General features: G+C 41.4%; 1 protein-coding gene across 6 annotated transcripts in view; it reads right to left on the bottom strand.

The window, feature by feature from the left end:
- FNDC3B (fibronectin type III domain containing 3B) overlaps window positions 1-8,487 on the bottom strand; it is a 380,755-nt gene that overhangs the window by 128,516 nt on the left and 243,752 nt on the right. The gene's annotated exons all lie outside the window — the stretch shown is intronic.

An 8,487-nucleotide genomic window follows, 5' to 3' on the forward strand; every position in this document is an offset into this window, starting at 1 on the left:
AGGCACACAGCTCCCAAGCGGGACAAACCTAGAACTGCAGGGTCCCAGCTAGTAAGTCATTCTGCTTCTAAGTCGGGCACATGTGTGATGATGACCTCTGACCCAGGTAAATTCAGAATTCAACTTAGCTAAATGACAGGATAGCGTGTAAAAGTTTCAATTCAATAAAACTGAAGGTTCCATATGTACCAGAAACAAACCATGTCATCACTTAGACCTGCTGTGTAAAGGGTTCTTCGGAATGCCATGTATTTCACCAACACGGGTTCTGATGTCATCTGAGTGCCACTAGGACGAGTTCCCAAGAAGCAAAAAGGCTGAGAGAATAATATGGATGCATGGAGTTAAGTACTACGTATGGTAGAAACTCATCAAAATTCTGCCCCCGGTCTTCGGGTGAACATTCATTTGGAAAGAAAACTCAGAGAATGTTTTCCCATGTTATCTGTCTTTCTATATGTAAGGGAAAAATGTGAAACTTCAAGTATGATTTAATGGGTTAAGACTCCTTCAATTGACAAGACAAAAATATCTCATCCTGTCCCTCCCAAGAATCAGGTCGTTAAACATCTTTAAAACATTCCAGACTGCAAGACTGATGCGGGTGGGGGGAGGAAGAGGGCAAAGGCAGAGAGATAAGCGATGGGACTCGATAAAGACACACCTACACACACTACTCATTAGCAACAACTTGGGCCACCCTAGTTTCCTCCTTGCCGAGCCACACGCGGGCCTCTGCACCAGGAAAGTCAGTCAACGCCTCAGTAAGGAAAAAAAATCAACATCCTGGAATCTTAACAGAAAAGAGAGTTCACTCGTCTTTGGATTTCTCCAGCTCCCGCCTTCAGAGGATAATGCCCAGGTCAGAAAGCACATGTCAACAAACAGCACATTCCTTCTGAAAACAGCCTTCTATCCCCAGGCTTGTCTCCTTCGCCATCCCACACGTAGGCAGCTGTTGCAGGAAGTCTGCTCAGACCTCCACCAGCATCACTCAGAGGCCTCCAAAACCAGAGAAGGGATCTGGCAGCCCACATCTGAAATGCAAAAGAGGGTGTTAACTGCCCCAGTTTCCTGCTAGAAAGAATGTCTCTTGCATTTTGAGCCAGGGGTCCACATATTGTCCTTTAAAAAAAAAAATCGAAGTTATTTGGGCTTGTTTGGATTATTTTCACTTTCAGACTGTACTTGGCAGAAAGATGGGTGAATTCCACTGACCTGAGCTCACTTTTAATTTTTTTCATGTTTTCTTGATATTTTTGCCATGCTCAGGATTCATCTACAGCTGCAGACAAGTGAAAACACAGAGGATTTACCTGCAGTGACAGACTAGAGAGATGGCGCACTGATGGGAATCCACGTAGAGGCCGCACATTTTCAAGTGCAGTACGGAAAGCGCCCAGTGCAGGAGCAAGGAGAAACCCCACAGCCCCGCCACAACCAGACTCTCTTCCCAGACACCCTGTCTGAGCATGCCCAGGGGGGTATGCGCTCAGGAGATCCGAGAGCTTGCAAGTGAAAGAAGCCATCAGCTACTCGGGAAGTGTGCAAGTCCCATTAAATAGCTTATTTTAAACAGAAAAGCACCAGTGTTATCTCTTATAGGGAGCCAAGACCAGAGATTCCAGAAGAAAACCTGCCTTGCCTCCCAACATTCCAGATCTTATTAACATTCGGTTCCTCCTTCTGAACAAAGGGGACCACTGTCGCTCGCCGGGCACAGGTGGAGGCAGCCACTCCCTCCCGGAGCCTATGCCATCCTGCAAGAGGAGAAACTCCAAGGACTCCCAAATGGTCACAGTTTCAGACCTCGAGAGGAAAACACCACCCCCACCTTACTACTGTAATTCTTATCTGCAAGAATGAATGAGCTTTCAAGCTAAGTCTGGGTAAACAGACGCTGGGGTCAGATTCTGGTTTCTGAGCAGTGATAGCAAAATATAAAAGAGAAAAACATGTCGGGGAGGCCCATCTGAGAAGGAATTAGAACACAAAAACCTGATAATAAGGGAAACTGCTTGGGTCAGAAGGCAATTTGTGATCTCCGAAGGAGAAAAGCATAAGAATAATGCTTTTGTCACCAGCTTCCAGTGTTACAACCAGAAATTATGACTCTATGTGGTGGAATTTCATCTAAAGTATAACTGAATCTTTGGATCGTCGACAATTCCAAAGGTCAAAGGTCAAATGCCAAAAGTATGCTGTATCCTCGTTTTCTTCTATATTTGGAATTCTTACCATTTTGTCCCAATTCTTTCCCACGTGGCACTGAACGTTCTAGAGGCCTCCCCATCAGCTACTGCCTACATGCCAGCGGCAAAACTGGAGCTCTTCCACCAACATGTTCATCGTTACCCTGGTATACTGCAAAAGGAACGTGCCTCGACCGAAGTCAAGTGTTTTAACTGAGTGCCTCCCAGAGTCTCTCCATTTTATTTTATTTTTTCAACTTCAATTCAATTCATTAACATATACTGTATTATTAGTTTCAGAGGTAGAAGTCAGTGATCGTCCGTCTTAGACCCAGTGCTCACTACATCACGTGCCCTCCTTAAAGTCCATTAAAAACTCAGTTTAAAATTGCTTGGCACTCAAAGGGCCGGAGGCTCTCAAGCGTTCCTGGGCCTACTCCCCAGCTGGAGAGTCTAGGGAAACAGACCGCTGGGCCCCACTACTGTACCTTACAATTCCACTAAGGTTGTAAAATGCACAAGTGATGAGTGAGAAAGACACCCTCACTGCTGGGCTAAGCCTACTGATGAGGGAAAGGTCGGCAGTGTCAACTGCACACACGACACACCTCCGCACACGAAGTGCAGATTGTGAGCGTGTCTGTGTGCTAACGCTCTCTCCCTGTCCCACCCCAGACACAGACAGACAGACGGACGCACGTGCGCACACGCCCATAATTAAAGGGATTGCTTAGGTCTTTTGTATCGTCAGACAGTGGATCCTCCCCAAAGTTTTTATTTTTCACTCTGGATTCACATAATCCTTTCCAGAACAGCACTGGTGGTTAACCTTTTTCTCCTTTCTGAGGATATATGATAATGGGACTACAACTCAGATTGAAAATTGTGGGATTTCAGTTTCAAACCTGTAACTGCTGGGGAACTTCCTTAATGTCATATGCTTTGGTTCATTACTGAGGATAAAAGGGAAGGAAGGAAACTTCCTTCTCACAGTGACACACACCAGTAAGTTCTTTAGTCTCTGTGATGAAAGACAACAGGACAATTTTAACTGGGTCTTGGCCACAGAACAGTCTCGAGACCCATGCATTGGGCAATATTCTGCAGATGAGAACAAATTTTTCCATACCATATGATTCAGCAATTCCACTATGGAGTATTCATCCAAAGCAAACAAAAACACGAATTTGAAAAGATATATGCAGCCCTGTGTTCACTGCAGCAGTATTTATAGTAGCCATGCCACGGAAGCAGCCCAAGTGTTCACTGACGGATGAACTGAACGAACATACACACACACACACACACACACACACACACACAGAGGAATATTACTCAGCCATAAAAAAGAATGAAATCTGGCCATTTGCAACAACATGGATGTCCCCAGAAGGTACTATACTTACTGAAGTAAGTCAGACAGAGAAAGACAGATACATACTATGATTTTACTTACATGTGGAATGTAAAAAAAAACCCAAACAGGTGGACAAATAAAACCAAACAGATACAGAGAACAGACTGGCGGTTGCCAGAGAGGAAGGGGGTTAGCTGATGGGGGAAACAGGTGAAGGGGATCAGGATGTATGGACCTCCAGTTATAAAAGCAGACAGTCACAGGGAGGTAGTGTGCAGCATGGGGACTACTGTCCAGGATACTGCACTGCAAATTTAAAAGGTGCTAAGAAATTGAATCTCCAAAGTTCTCATCAAAAGAAAAATTTTTTGGTCACTTTGTGTGGTGACAGACAGTGACCAGACTGAGTGCCGTGATCATTCAGCAACGTATACACATGTCTGGGAGTGGAGGCTGTAGCTTTCAAAGTCTAAGGTGGGCTTGAGCAGACGGAAGGCACTTCTGGCTTACAGCGGAAGGAGCTGCAGGAGGAGGGCCTGAAGGAAAGAAGGAGGGTCACCGGACAGGAGGGTAGACAGACACCTGTTTCGAGAAGGGGATGTCCTGGATGAAGGGTGATCCTAAAACGACACGAGGGAGAAAGTGAAAATATTGAAGTAACAAGGGTGACCGCTATCCTGGGGTGTTAAGAACTGAACTAGGCTACTTTTAATATTTAATAAAGAGAATTAGAATACCTATTTTACAGATGATACAGAGATTCAGGGAATACTAAAAGCAAATAGTTAGCGAGTGACAAAGCCAGATCGATTCTAAGCCAAGGAAGCCTACTAACAAAGTCCCAACCATTCTATGCCCACAGCACACCAACTCCAGGTAGTACGAAGAAACATGAAGCCGACATTCCTCTGAGGTACCGTGGGACTCTGTTCCGCCTAAGCTGTTTTCCTGAAGGTACCAGTAAATGAAAGGAAGGGCTGGCTGCAGGGCAGTATCTGTAGGGGTTACAGAACTCTTCCTAGGGGGAAGAAATGGTACAACAGCTACGTGTGTTCAAACGGAAGAGCTGTTCTAGAAAACCAACCAATTACGAATACAGAATTCATTCCACAAATATTTGCTGTGTACCCACTATGTGCCGGAAGTAATTCTAGGAGGTGAACACAGGGAACTAAAGTTCCTCCCTCCCATTGTGCACAGCTCAGTGAACCACACCTACTGTAACCATCCTTAACTTTAGGACAGTAGTTCTTATCTTGGCTGACATCGCCTCCAGTGGAGGACTGATCAAACGAACCAACAAAAACCCATGAGGCCAGATCAGGTGAGGACATTCTGATTTAGTAAGTCCGAAAACGAGGTTCAGGGATCTCTTTTGGGTTTTTTGTTTCTGAATCCAGAATGTTAGTTTACTCCATTCGATCTACTCTATTTTATTCAATTCTATTCTTGTTTGTACATTGATTCATCAGCTTATTCTTTCATATTTTATTTTTAAACAATATCTGATTCATTTGGGGTTTTTTCTTTTAAAATATTTACAACGGGAAGTTCGCACCTCCTAATCCTCTTCACCTATTCTGCCCATCCCCCTCCCCCCCTCCCCTCTGGCAGTTTGTTCTCTGTATTTAAGAGTCTATTTTTTGTTTTTTAGATTCCACATATAAGTGAAATCATATATTTGTCTTTTCTGTCTGACTTATTTCACTTAGCATAATGCCCTCTCTAGATTCATCCATGTTGTTCCAAGTGGAAAGATTTCATTGTTTTATGGCTAAATAATATTCCATTTTATATACATGCATCACTTTTCTCTATTTCTCTACCCATATGTCTATCAGTGGATATGTGGGTTGCTTCCATATCTTGGCTAATATAAGTAATACTGCAATAAATATAGGGGTACATATCTTTTTGAATTAACGTTTTTCTTTGGGTAAATAGCCCGTAGTGAAATCACTGGATCATGTGGTAGATATAGTTTTTAATTTTTTAGGAACCTCCATACTGTTTTCCACGGTGGCTGCACCAGTTGACATTTCTACAACAGTGCATGAGGCCTCCCTTTTCTCTACATCCTCGCCAACACTTGTTAGGTCTCGTCTTTTTGATACTAGCCATTCTGACTGGTGTCAGGTGACATCTCAAGGTTTTGATTTCTATTTCCCTAATGAGCATCTTCTCAGGTGCCTCTTAGCCATCTGCAGATCTTCTCTGGAAAAATGTCCATTCAGGTCCTCTGCCCATTTTTTCATTGGATCGGGGGTTTTTTTGTTTTTGTTTTTTTTTGGGGTGTTGAGCTGTAGAAGTTCTTTATATATTTCGGATATTAACCCTTTATCCATTGTATCATTTGCAAATGTCTTCTATTCAGTAAACTGCCATTTCATTTTGTTTTGTTTGCAAAAGCTCTTTATTTTGTGTGGTCCCAATCGTTCATTTTTGTTTTTGTTTCTCTTGCCTGAGGAGACATGTCCATAAATATGCTGCTAGCCCACGTTCAACAGATTATTGCCTATGCCTTCTTTTAAGAGTGTTACGATTTCAGGTCTCACATTTAGGGCTTTAATTCATTTTGAGTTTATTTTTGTGTAGGGTGTAAGAAAGTGGTCCACCTGCATTCTTTTGCATGTAGTTATCCAGTTTGCCCAGCGCCATTTATAAAAAAGACTGTCTTTTCCTCACTGTACATTCTCGCTGTCTTCGTTGTAGATTAACTGACCATATCACTGTGGGTTTATTTCTGCATTATTCTGTTGCACTATGTATCTATTTTCCTGCCAGTACCAGATTGTTTTGATTGCCACAGCACTGTAGTGTATCTTGAAATCTGGGATGGTGACACATTCAGCTTTTCTGTTCTTTCCCAACACTATTCTGGCTATTCGAGGTCTTTTGTGGTTCCACACAAATGTTAGGATTATTCGTTCTAGTTTCTGGGAAAAATGTTACTGGTATTTTGATAGGGACTGCACTGAATCTGTAGATTGCTTTGGATAATACGGACATTTTAACAATATTAATTCTTCCAATCTACGAGCATAGAGTATCTTTCCATTTGTTTGTGTCCTCTTCAAATTCTTTCATCACTGTCTTAGTTTTCGGAATACAGATATTTTTTACCTTCTTGGAATGTGGTCATTCTAGACGGGCATGTTTCATTCAGTAATAATGCATTTAAGGTGGTTTTATTTCTTTTTATACCTCAACAGCATCGGGTAATATTCCATTGTCTGCATACACCATAGCGTATTTACTTACTGGAGGACATTGAGGTTGCTTTCAAGTTTGGGCAATTATGAATACTGCTGCTATAAACACTTGGGTGTAGGTTTTTGTCAGGACCTAAGTTTTCAATTCATTTGGGAAAGTGAATACTTAGTTCTTGTTTTTTAAAGATTTTATTTATTTATTTGAAAGAGAGAGAGTGAGAGAGCACGAGCAGGGGGGGAGGCAGAGGGAGAAGCAGGCTCCCCACTGAGCAGGGAGCCCGATGCAGGGCTCCATCCCAAGACCCCGGGATCATGACTGAGCTGAAGGCAAACGCTTAATCGACTGAGCCACTCAGATGCCCCATAAATACTTAGTTTTTAAATCCAACATGTAAACCCCTCAGATCGTTACTGAAATGAGGCAGAAAACATAATACTCTGATTCTTTATTTCATGGCTAAACCATGTGGAGAGTTGCACTTTGAGTGGTTTTGAGAACGTAAAAAAATGCAATGAGAAAAGGAGCAACAGACCGAGTCCAGACTAAAGCTGATATAATAAATTTCTTCTAATTTTTCATTGCAAAACACACATTCCTCTAAGTGCATAGCGAAAGTGATCTCACTTGTTACTATCATCACCATGTTTTCTACATAATAGCAAAGAGCTTAAGGTGCTCAAAATAATTATACTCTCATTCATTACCTAAAAGGCCCAAATGTTTGTAAATATATAGATGTTAGCAAACATTTCAGTATAGACTGCAGTGCAAATCCATATCCTCTCTTACAGCTGTGAGTATATTAAAAACTAGAGGCACTTACACATTTAGACATGTGATATGAAATAACTGCATAGATAAGGAAGATATTTATTTTTGCCATACTTAATCCATAATTACATTAGCTTTATTTACTAACTGTGACCCTGATTTATCTTATTTTCTTTCCTTTTCTCTTTGCCCCTTGATCTTACTCAAATGTATTCTGACTCTGTCATATATATCTATGTCATCTGTCTGAAATCTTTGTTGGTGCAAGACAGGGAAAAAATTACTAGAGAATGAATCAAATAATCAAGGTAGTTCAAACCTCATTAAGCTCTCTGAAGACTGCTTCTATGTTCCTTTTCTCTTTTTTATAAACTAAAATTCTCTTTAGAAAAACTTATTTCTAATTTTTTTGTGTGAATTCCCTTTCATGCCCATAGTTAAAAAGTCTAACACTGCCAGTCATCTAAGTTCAAACAAGAGTTTGTATTGTCAGTTGACTAAAACTTACTTTAAATGGAGAAATAGCACTATACCTAAAAAACGACTTAAAGGCCTCTTAAACTTTGGGTCTCTTATATCTTGTTTATGCCTTGTTTAGTAAGATAAAAATGCATGATAACTGCATAAAACTTGGAAAAATATAGGAAAAAATAAAGAACAAAATTAAAAGAATCTATAACACATTTTACTCAGAGAAATTACTGGTCACTGTTTACTGTATCTTACTATTCCTCTTTTTAATGTTACAATTCACTCACTCAAAAATAAAATGGGGGAAAATGTTATTGCCAATGGCTGGTTCTACCTCAGTTTCCTCAGCCCCAAAAGAGTCCAGTCTTCCCTACACAACCAAACATGAACGACATCCATCTCTGTCATTCACAAACACTTCCTCTCTCTCTCTCTCTCTCTCTCTCTCTCTCTCTCTCACACACACACACACACACACACACA

Source organism: Ursus maritimus, unplaced genomic scaffold (genome assembly GCF_017311325.1).
Source record: "Ursus maritimus isolate PB19 unplaced genomic scaffold, ASM1731132v1 scaffold_4, whole genome shotgun sequence".
Classification (NCBI taxonomy): Eukaryota; Metazoa; Chordata; class Mammalia; order Carnivora; family Ursidae; genus Ursus; species Ursus maritimus.